The 10,928-nt window shown below is 44.2% G+C and overlaps 1 protein-coding gene across 1 annotated transcript in view; it reads right to left on the bottom strand.

Annotated features, from left to right (window-relative positions):
• Positions 1–2,240: 2,240 nt before the first annotated feature.
• eefsec (eukaryotic elongation factor, selenocysteine-tRNA-specific) overlaps positions 2,241–10,928 on the bottom strand; it is a 496,741-nt gene continuing 488,053 nt past the window's right edge. The window contains exon 8 of the mRNA XM_063068244.1: positions 2,241–3,746. The gene's annotated coding sequence lies outside the window, so the exon portion shown is untranslated. The remainder of the gene's footprint in view (positions 3,747–10,928) is intronic.

Raw genomic sequence — 10,928 nt, 5'->3', positions numbered from 1 at the left:
TCAGTGGCTATCTTATGAGCTACCTCCTATACCTAATAAAGTGGCCATTGAGTGTATGCTCGTGTCTTCTGCTGATGTAGTCCATCCACTTCAGATTCGACATGTTGTGCTTTTCTGCCACTCACTGGATATTTTTTTCTTTCTCGCACCTTTCTCTGTAAACCCTAGAGATGGTTGTGCATGAAAATGACAGGAGGTCAGCAGTTTCTGAGACACTCAAACCACCCCATCTGGCACCAACAATCTGTCCACGGTCAAGGTCACTTAGATCACATTTTTCTCCATTCTGATGTTTGGTCTGAACAACAACTGAACCTCTTGACCCTGTCTGCAGGTTTTTATGCATTAAGTTGCTGCCACATTGATTGGATACTTGTACCTAAAAAAAATGGCCACTGAATATACATGAGGAAATTTTCTGTTTTGTAGCAGCAGTGCGGTACAATACACAAAAATTGCCATCAGTTATGAACAAAATAAATAGCACAAAAGATGAATAGTGAGGTAGTGTTCATGGGTTTATGGACTGTTCAGAAATCTGGTAAATCAAACAAGTGACCGACTTGGGGAGAAATGCTCATCCCTCTCAACGAAGCTACTTTCCTGGTGAAGATTTCACGAGGAACAAACTGAACGAGGAAAGAGTCTGAAGACTTGGGTTCTACACACACAGGTGACCAATGAAGATGTCACTATGTTGAAAAGAAGAAGTCAGGCGGTGAGGATCAGCTTTCTGGTTTTGTCTCTCAGCAGTGAAACGCAAGGACGTGACGGGGACATGGCCAGCCCACACCATGAGCAATTCAGCACAAAGTTTAACACACCTGTTAACTACACAGTCAGAGTGTAGTTTTACAGTACTGTGCAAAAATCATAGGCATATATATATATAGCTAGGGTGCCTAAGACTTTTGCAAATACTGCAGTAATTTTATGCATTGCACTGTACTGCTGCAAAAAAAAACGAATTTCATGACATATGTGAGCGATGATAAACCTGATTCTGATATGGGTCTCTGGTGTGGACTGAGAGTGGGAAGGGGACAATGAGAGAGGGAAATCACGGTTGGGAAAATGGGAAGGGGGAAGGGAGTGGGAAACAGCAGAGAGACCTGTAATGATCAATAAACCAATTGTTTGGAGTCAAATAACCTTACCTGGTGTCTCAGGACTGGGTGTGTCTGCACCTGTACAACCCCACCACCCCTGACACTCCTTCTCTGCCACCTGTCCCTCACCCCTCCAGCGGCGCTCCACTCTTACCATTCCCAACATCCTTCGCTCCCGCCAGATTTACAAACGCTCTCCACTCCACGTTGACAAATACAGTCCTGTGCAAAAGCCTTAGGCACCCGATATATATATGTGTGTGTGTGTGTGTGTGTGTGTGTGTGTGTCTCTAAGACTCTGGCACGATACTGTACATACCACCCACATCAGTACATTGAGCTGTACAAAGAGAAAAACAAGAACAGAATGCAGGAAATCATAAACACAAGAGATTCTGCAGTTGCTGGAAATCCAGACAAGCACACACAAAATGCTGGAGGAACTCAGCAGGTCAGGCAGCATCTACGGAGATGAATAAACAGTTGACGTTTCAGGCCGAGGCCCTTCATCAGGGCTGCAAGAAGGGGGGAAGACACCAGAATAAAAAGGTGGGGGGAAGGGGAAGGAGGGCAAGCTAGAAGGTGATAGGAGAAGCCAGGTGGGTAGGAAAAATAAAGGGCTGGAGAGGAAGGAGGCTGATAGGAGAGGAGAGTGGACTGTAGGAGAAAGGGAAGGAGGAGAGGCAACAGGAGTTGATAGGCTTTACAGTTTCTCAGGGTCATAGGCAGAGCAGATGCCATAGCAACCCATGATGTAGCTGGATAGGATTCTTTCTATGGTAACTCAATAAAAATTGGGAACATAGAATGTACTGTCGAAAGTACAGATCAGTACAGGCTCTTTGGCCCACAATGTTGTGCTACCCTTTTAACCCACTCTAAGATCAATCTAAACCCTTCTAGCATAGCCCCCCATTTTTCTGTCATCCATGTGTCTATCTAAGGGTTTCTTCAATGTCTCTAGTGTAATCCCTCTTAGTTACACACACACAAAATGTTGGAGGAATTCGGCAGGTCTGGGTCTAGCCAACATCTGTGGGAAGGAATAAAGAGTCGATGATTCGGGCCAAGACCCTTCAGCATGCTGAATTTCCTCAGCTTTCTGAGGATGTAGAAACACGGTGATCTCTCTCGACCACGGTATCTATGTAGTTGGACTAGATCATGCTTTTGGTGAGACTTATACCTAGGGACCTGAATCTCGCCACCATCTCTTCAGCACCACCGACACACAGAGGCAAGCCCAACTTGCATTCCTCCCCCTCCCCCTTATTCTGGCTTCTGCCCCCTTCCGTTTCAGTCCTGATGAACGGTCTCTGCTCAAAATGTCAACTACTTACTCCCCTCCATAGATTCTGTCTGACCAGTGTTTTGTGTGTGTTATTCTGGATTTCCAGCATCTGTAGAATCTCTTGTGCTTATGTTGTGTGCCCAACCCTGCTTCCTGAAGTCAATGGCCAGCTCTTTTGCTAAACATATACTGAGGGGTGTGATGCTAGGAATACAGATTCTAGAAGAGGCCTGAATTAATGTCGGGCATTTTAAAACAACACTCGGCTTTAAGATGGGGGAGACAGGACAATTTGTGAACCTTCAGATCAGTTCCCTTCTTGGCAACATATGTGACCATTTCACACAACCATAGCTCCATCTACAGGACTCAACCAGAACACACTGAAAACTTCAAATTAGATCTTAAATGTTTAATATCTCAGAATACAGCTTTCCAATCTATAACAGAATTGTTTTACTGGGTCTTGATGAAAGTTCTCGGCCCAAAATGTCAACTGTTTATTCATCTCCATAGATGCTGCCTGACCAGTATTTTGTGTGCGTTGCTTTGGATTTCTAGCATCTAAACAGAGAGTTTTATTTGTTATCTGTACATCAAAACATTCAAAGAAATACGTTGATAAAATCAGCAAGGATTGTGCTAAGGACAGCCCGCAAGTGTCACCAAGCTCCTGGCGCCAACATGGTAGACCCACAACTTAATAACTCTGACTCATACAGCTTTGGAATGTGGGAGGGAATTGGAGGACTTGAAGGAAAGCCACATGGTCATGAGGAGAATGTACTCACTGCCCATTACGCTGCTGGCACTTAGGGCAACAATGAAGGTCCTCCTTCTCTGACGGTGTTCGGGGCTTCCTTCGTTGTGTCAGCTTTCACTACTGTCAGTCAGTCATGCAAGTCCCGGGTGGAGACTCAGGAATACAGTCACACTCAGATGTAGAAAGATTGTTCATTGCTGTGTCCATAACAATTTTGTTTGACCAGTCGGGGTTGTTAGCCCTGAGTTGAACCCCCGAACCTGGAGGACAGGTGGACTCTTAGTCTGATCTTACCCTTTGACCTGTTTGACATGGGTGACCTACCAAGAGCCAAGCATAAAGCCCTGACTCCAGCCAACACAGCTCTCTGGCTCATTGAGTCACGCAAGCCTCCAAACCATGGAGGATGGGGAAAGTGTTTAAGTTCCTTACAGACAGCAGTGGGAATCAAACGTCACCCTCACAGGCAGTGCTGCAGAGCGTGGTGCTGTGTTGTTTAGTAATTGTCTTATTGTAACGATTCCTCATACCTCTGGCCACTCATCTGTCAGTGTTACTGCAGTCGCTGTTCTTCACTGTGTCCCTGTGGAGATACAAACCCATGGGGATTCACATAGCTTTTAATACAATCCAGTTCATACCCAACGCAGGACCGAATACACAAGATAGCAATGCAAATTCTGGGTGAGAAACAACTTGGGCACCCAGGCTGAAGAATGCGTGCATACAAAAAGATCAATCCTCATCTATTTTTCTCCGGTCCTGGGGAAGAATCTTGGCCCAAAATGTCGACTGCCCTCTTTTCCATAGATGCTGCCTGGCCTGCTGAGCTCCTCCAGCATTTTGAGTGTGTTGCTTGGATTTCTAGCATCTGCAGATTTTCTCTTGTTTGAGGTATTTATATTTCTTTCTTCATTTACAAGACCTCAGCATTGCTGACAAGCAAGATGCTACCAGCTGGCTTCGAAGAGGTGATATAGAACCTCGAACATAGAACACCACAGCACAGTACAGTACAGGTCCTTTGGCTCACAATGTTGTGCTGACCTTTCAACCATCTCTAAGATCAACCTAACTCTTCCCTCCCACATAACCCTCCATTTCCCTGTCATCCATCGCTTATCTAAGAGTTTCTTAAATGCCTCTAGTGCATTTGCCTTCACCACGCCCCGGCAGGGTGATCAAAGCACCCACCACTCTGTGTAAAAAACCTGCCTCTGACATCTCCTCATACTCTCCTCAGCAGGGTATAGCCATTGAGGGATTTGAAAATAAGAGTTTTAAATACAGTCTTCTGGCTAATCAAAGTATGGAAAAATGTTTGTGGTTTGAACATAGAGCAGAGTACAGGCCCTTCAGCCTGCATGTTGTGCCAAAGATCAAGCCAACCCTTCCCTCCCACAGAGCCCTCCATTGTTCTATCGTCCATGTGTCTTTCTAAGAGTCTCTTACATATCCCTAAGTATCTGCCTGTACCACACCCCCTCGGCAATGTGTTCCACACACCCACCTAACGAGTTAAACTGGATTTATTTATCACGTGTACATCGATAGAAACAGTGCAATCTGTCATTTGTGTTAACAACCAACGCAATTTAAGGATGTGCTGGAGGCAGCCCGCGAGGGTCACCACACATTCCGGCGCCATGGTAACGTAGTGGTTAGCGCGACATTATCAGGGTGTCGGAGTTTGGAATCAACTCCGGCACCTTCTGTTAGGAGTTTGTACGTCCTGCCCGTGAATGCTTAGGTTTCCTTCGGGTGTTTCAGTTTTCTCCCACAGTCCAAAGATGTCCTGGTTGACTGGTCACTGCAAGCTGTCCTGTGATTAGGCTGGTATTGAATAGGCGGGTTGCTGGGCCGCGTGACTCGTTGGGCCAGAAGGCCTGGTGACCCCTTACACCAGCTGCCCCTGACCATGGCGGCTGGATCATGAACTTGTGAGATGGTGTTGAAGAAGTCTTTGTGAGTTTTGTTTCAAACTCAGGAAATTTATTATCAAAGTATGTACAATAATATACTACCTTGAGATTAATTTTTGCAGGCATTTCAAAGTTCAATGTACATTTATTATCAAAGTATGTATACATTATACAACCTTGAGATTTGGCTCCTTACAGGCAGTCACAAAACAAGAAAGACAAAAGTACCCATTAAAAAAAGACCATCAAGCTCCTAATGTGCAGAGAGAGAGAAATAAAAACACAAATCGTGTAAACAATAAAAGCAAGCAACAGCATTCAGAACAAAAGTGACCCTATAGATGGGAAGCCCAGAGCAGGCATGTACAGGAAAATAAAGAAATACAACAAAATTTACACAAACCTGTACATAAACAAAGACTGCAAACAACCAATATGCAAAGAAATGCAAATAGTGTAAATAAAAAATAAATAATACTGAGGAAATGAGTTGTAGAGTCCTGGAAAGTGAGTCCATAGGTTGTGCAATCTGTTCAGAGTTGTGGTCAGTGAAGGTATCCATTCCGGTTCAAGAGCCTGATGGTTGAGGGGTAATAACTTTTGCTGAACCTGGTGGTGTGGGACCTGATGGATGAGGGGTAATAACAGTCCCTGAACCTGATGGTGTGGGGCTCAAGGCTTCTGCACCCTCTTCCCAATGGCAGGAGCAAGAAGAGAGCACGGCCTGGATGGTGGGGGTCCTTGATGATGGATGCTGCTTTCTTGTGACAGCTCTCCTTGTAAATGTGCTCAATAGTGGGGAGGGCTTTGCCTGTAGTGATGGACTGGGTTGTGTCCACCACTTTCTGTAGACTTTTCCATTCCTGAGTTGTTGCAGATGGTACATACTGCAGCCACAGGGAATCACTGATGGTGAATCAGAATCAGGTTTATTATCACGGTGTGAAACATTATGAAATATGTTTGTCATAGTACTGTACAGCACAGAAACAGGTCCTTTGGCCAACTCGTCAACGCTGACCAAGGTGTCTTCATGAGCAAGTCCTATGTGGAATGACACCGTATCAAAGATAGCTTAGCTCTTGGTAGGGTCACCCATAGCAGTAAGGGCAAGAGGGAGGTCCCAGACCAATGATTAAGACCTCAACAGTGGAGCTGGTGGAAGATGATGACACATCACAACGGCAGTGAAGATGAAGCATGACGGGTCCCCAGTCACCTGGCACTCCATCTCACTGGACCCTGATCCCAATCTGTAAAGGAACGTGTGGTGGCTCCCTGTGCATCAGTCACCCCACCTTAAACAAGCATCTCCATTAAGACAATATGTTGTGTATTTAATATTCCAATAATATTTGAGCAATACTGTAAATACATTATTTGATTCAGAATTTTTTTTGTGTAAATTATTCATTATGAGTTATATATAAGAAGTTCATGAGTAGCATATATTGTTACACCACCCTGTGCATGCCTCACTAAATGTCAAATGAAGTAGACAAGATATATCCAACTCCTGTGTTTGTTTTCGATTAGTTTTTGGAGTTTGAAAGCTTAAGGACAGCTCCTTGGGAGAACATCATACTCAATTCGAGTAATTGCACTGCCATGCACTGGACTGCAGGAGGTTACAAAGGGTCATAGACACAGCAAGCTCCGTCAGGGCACAACCATCCCCACTGTTGAGGACATATTCAAGAGCTGTTGCCTCGGGAGAAGGCACCCATCACTACGGACCCTCATCACCCGGGACACGGCCTCGTGTCATTATTACCATCAGGCGCACAGTCGACCATTCAGGAAGACACACATTCAAAGATTCAAGAACAATATCTTTCCATCCGTCATCAGATTTCTGAACAGTCAATGAACACTACCTCATTGTTCCTTTGTTACACTATTTATAACCATATAACCATATAACAATTACAACACGGAAACAGGCCATCTCAGCCCTCCTAGTCCGTGCCGAACTCTTACTCTCACCTAGTCCCACCGACCTGCATTCAGCCCATAACCCTCCATTCCTTTCCTGTCCATATATCTATCCAATTTAACTTTAAATAACAACATCGAACCTGCCTCAACCACTTCTGCTGGAAGCTCGTTCCACACAGCCACCACTCTCTGAGTAAAGAAGTTCCCCCTCAAGTTACCCCTAAACTTTTGCCCTTTAACTCTCAACTCAAGTCCTCTTGTTTGAATCTCCCCCACTCTCAATGGAAAGAGCCTATCCACGTCAACTCTATCAAGTCCCCCCTCAACCTTCTACGCTCCAAAGAGTAGTAGTATATTTATAGCAACTGTCCTACACCTACGCTCTGTCCGCCAGAGAAAGCAGGATCTCCCAGTGGCCACACATTTTAATTCCACATCCCATTCCCATTCTGATATGTCTATCCACGGCCTCCTCTACTGTAAAGATGAAGCTACACTCAGGTTGGAGGAACAACACCTTATATTCCGTCTGGGTAGCCTCCAACCTGATGGCATGAACATCGACTTCTCTAACTTCCACTAATGCCCCACCTCCCCCTCGTACCCCCATCCGTTATTTATTTATATACACACATTCTTTCTCTCACTCTCCTTTTTCTCCCTCTGTCCCTCTGACTATACCCCTTGCCCATCCTCTGGGGTTTTCCCCCCTCCCCCTTTTCCTTCTCCCTGGGCCTCCTGTCCCATGACCCTCTCATATCTCTTTTGCCAATCACCTGTCCAGCTCTTGGCTCCATCCCTCTCCCTCCTGTCTTCTCCTATCATTTTGGATCTCCCCCTCTCCCTCCCACTTTCAAATCTCTTACTCACTCTTCCTTCAGTTAGTCCTGACGAAGGGTCTCGGCCTGAAACGTCGACTGCGCCTCTTCCTATAGATGCTGCCTGGCCTGCTGCGTTCACCAGCAACTTTGATGTGCGTTGCTTGAACTTCCAGCATCTGCAGAATTGCTCATGTTTGATATATTTATAATATATTTTATGTCTTGCTCTGTACTGCTGTCGCCAAACAACACATTTCATTTGGTGATAATAAAACTGATTCTGATCCTGAGTTTGTTTAATTGCTTGAATTTTAATTCTCTGCTGGGATCTGTACACTTCCCAGGATGTCCCAGGGTGGAATGCTTTACTGTGTGGGTGGGAAAAGGGCATATTCTGCTGTGGTTGTTCTGATGAACATTGTGGGACATGCTATGACCTGAATGTATGGAGATGCTTGTGGGCTGCCCTCAGCACATCCTTGATTGTTTTGGTTGTTAATGCAAATAACGCACTTCATTGTGTGTTTCAATGTACACATGATAAGTAAATAAATCTGAACAGTGCAGGTCTCTGGTTACTGGTTCAGTGACCTAAGCTATAGAACTCCTGTAATAGTTTGATGAAAATGTCCAACAAATCCAAAATACAAAGGGGCCTTCTATACCTGGGGAATAACAGTCCCTCCAATTATTTCTCACAGCTGCATGGACCAACCATTGCTCTGAGCAGGATTTTTTTCACTGTCAAGTCAAGTCAAATTTATTTATATAGCACATTTAAAAACAACCCACGTTGACCAAAGTGCTTTACAGATCAGAGCAGAATAGCTAAAATTACCAATTCGAGAAACACAGACACAACCAATAAGGCAAAGAGCTTATAGGCATAAAATAAACAACACAAGGGCCTAGGCACAAGCCAAAAATCTGCCACATCAGGAGGATTCAAACGCTGGCGAATAAAAGTAAGTTTTGAGATTTAAAAGAGTCAATGGAGGGGGCAGATCTGATAGGGAGGGGAATACTGTTCCACAGTGTAGGGGCTACAATAGCAAAGGTGCGGTCACCCCTGAACTTAAATTTAGATTGCGGGACAGCCAGGAGCCCCAAGTCAGCCGACCTGAGGGACCTGGAAGTAGAATAAGGGGTTAGAAGGTCTGTGATATAAGAGGGGTGGGCAGCCCATTTAGGGCTTTATAAACAAACAGGAGAATCTTAAAATCAATTCTGAACTGTACTGGCAGCCAGTGGAGGGAGGCCAGGATAGGAGTAATACGGTCCCTCTTCTGGGCACCTGTCAGGAGCCAGGCTGCGGCATTCTGGACCAGTTGCAGACGGGACAGGGACGACTGACTAATCCCAGTATACAGGGAGTTGGAGTAGTCCAAGCGGGAGGATATAAGGGCGTGGATGACTTTCTCAAGATCTTTGAAAGAAAGAAACTACTTGATTTTGGCAATAGTACAAAGCTGGAAAAAACTGGCTTTTACTACTGCATTAACTTGCTTGTCAAGCTTAAAGGTGGAATCAAATATCACACCAAGGGATTTAACATGGGGTTTGACAAGGATGGACAGGTTACCAAGACTGCTGGTAATCACTTTGATGGAGTCAAGGGGGGCCAAATAGGACAACTTCAGACTTGCCTTCATTCAGCTGTAGGAAGATTTGTGCCATCCAACACTTTATATCCTCAAGGCAGTTCATGAGGCTGGCTAGATTTGACTGGTCATTTGGTTTTAGAGGGAGATAAAGCTGTGTGTCATCAGCATAACAGTGGAAAGAAATGTGTTTTTGAATGATTTGGCCGAGGGGAAGCATGTATATAGAGAAAAGAATGGGACCTAGGATGGAACCTTGTGGGACCCTGCAGGAGAGACTAGCTGGGGGAGAAGAGAATTTGCCTATGTTGATGGAGAAGCTTCTATTTTTGAGGTAGGATGTGAACCAGTTCAAGGCAGTGCCATCAACACCAACCCCATACTGGAGAAGGTCTATTAAAATGGCATGATCCACAGTATCGAATGTTGCGCTGAGGTCAAGAAGAATTAGGATGGTAGAGTCACCTGAGTCGGTAGAGAGGAGCAGGTCATTGTACACTTTCAGCAGGGCAGACTCTATGCTATGATAAGCCTTAAAACATGACTGAAATCTTTCCAAGATGTTGTTTTGGTGTAAGTAGGGCAGCAATTGACTGAGAATAACCTTTTCGAGAACCTTTGACAGGAATGGAAGTTTAGAAATAGGTCTGTAGTTACTAGGTAAGTAGGGTCTAAGTTGGGTTTCAAAACTGCGCAGTATATTAATTTTTTGTATATTAATTAATTTATATTAATTAATTTGAGTCAGTATATTAATTAATTTTTTTTGGTAATATGTGCATCAAACAAATACAAACCACAACTCACAATACAAGTAAACAATGTCAGGCAGTCAAAACAACTGACAGGCACAATGGGAAAAATAAAATGTTTTGATTAGATGGTGTCAGCGTTCAGCAGGCGGGCGGTTTAATAACAATGAGCTACTGACTAACATTCTGTGTTTATTGTTACGATTTGCTGCAATTTGAAACACGAACACTGCAAATACATTGAAGTTCTAAAACGTTTCAAAGAAAAGGTTATGGTGCATTTATTATTTAGAAAATTTATGGCTTATATTTATTAACACCTAATTAATTACAGGGTATATCACAATTATATTAGCATAGATGTCAAAATTATTACCATGATATAAAAGAAAATTCCAGCTGTGAGGCAACAAAGGCTATGTGCACGGAAATATTTCAGTTACTGTGTGGCCATGTACACTCCCTCAATAGTCAGCATCATCACTACATGTCATGTCGTATGACGTGGGTGATCATGGTCTCATAACCATGATCGTTCTTGGCAAATTTTTCTACAGTAGTTTGCCATTACCTTCTTCTGGGCAGCGTCTTTAGAAAATGGGTGACCCCAACCATTATTAATACTCTTCAAGAGATTGTCTGCCTGGTGTCAGTGGTCGAATAACCAGGTCCTTTGATACGCACCAGCTGCTCATTTGACCCATCCACCTGCTCCTATGGCTTCACGTGAC

Source organism: Mobula hypostoma, chromosome 15, assembly GCF_963921235.1.
Source record: "Mobula hypostoma chromosome 15, sMobHyp1.1, whole genome shotgun sequence".
Lineage (NCBI taxonomy): Eukaryota > Metazoa > Chordata > Chondrichthyes > Myliobatiformes > Myliobatidae > Mobula > Mobula hypostoma.
This window is presented reverse-complemented; position numbering and strand designations above follow the sequence as displayed.